Raw genomic sequence first — 1,166 nt, 5'->3', positions numbered from 1 at the left:
AGTCATTTATTCCCTCTTCTATTTACAGGACAATGGTTGGCTTCTTCCATAATGCGTTACCTTTGGTAAGATGCCAGGTCTGCTGCATCTCTACGTCTACGTCTTTGGTGAAAGGTAAATATAACTGATGCAATATCATAGCAGATACATTGTAAAGTTAACTGATTGAAGGGTTTGAGCCTCACGTCTTGATGTCCTGTGCTGTCTGTGCATATTTTGTCCACAAGATGGCAGTGTGTTGTCATGTAGCCTCATACAGGAGTTCCATGGCGGGTATCCTGAAATACATGTTCCCACTTACGATCCATTGCTAATTTTATATAACATGTAAAAGGCCACAAACACTTTCCCAAGCTCAGGATACATTTAAATGAGTGCTAATAAATTGAGCTAGCTTCTCGTAAACTAATTTATGGTCTCGCTAAATGGCTTTCTGAATAATCTTCATTCACACATTGGCTTAGTCAGTAAGGAAAACAATATGCAATAGTGGCCATATGAATTCATATTTCACTGGTCAGATATAGGTGATATGAAATCAGATTTTATAGTGTTCTGCATGTTATACATGCACTTTTTGGAATAACTTTGAGGACCTTTGCAATTCGGAGCATAGAGCAGCGGACATATGGGCTCACCTAGATGGATTTTTCAGAGGCTGGCTAAACCCTGTATGCATTGGACTTCACTTGGACTATTTTACTGAATACAAAGTATTTGAAAAGGAAATGTTCTAAACAGTTGCTCATAAGGTTTAGTGAACCAAATACACATTGTTTTGGGGGGCACTGAGCACATCCTGTCTGTCCGTATTTCTCGACCTTACCCACTCCATATTTCTCGTTCTCAATGGGTCTCCACATCCTCCAGACACCCAATTCCGGGTCACCAGCTGCCCGCCTCATCATCTGTCAGCTGTCTGGTAGCAAAGCAGATCCCTCTCCGGGTGATGCCTGGCTGAGATTGGGGCTCCTGTGTTGTCGGGGGCGGGAGAGCAGCATGCCGCTGTTAGGGGCCCCAGCTGCTCCCGCTTTACACAGAGAGAGAAATCCATAGAGATGGGTAAGAGAGTAGAGGGCTCCAACATCAGCACCACTCTGTAAACCCGAGGTCCACATCATCCCCATCCCTGCCAGGAGGACTGTAAATAAATAAATATACAGACA

Source organism: Nanorana parkeri, unplaced genomic scaffold, assembly GCF_000935625.1.
Source record: "Nanorana parkeri isolate BGI_ZX_2015 unplaced genomic scaffold, ASM93562v1 scaffold38, whole genome shotgun sequence".
NCBI lineage: Eukaryota > Metazoa > Chordata > Amphibia > Anura > Dicroglossidae > Nanorana > Nanorana parkeri.
This window is presented reverse-complemented; position numbering follows the sequence as displayed.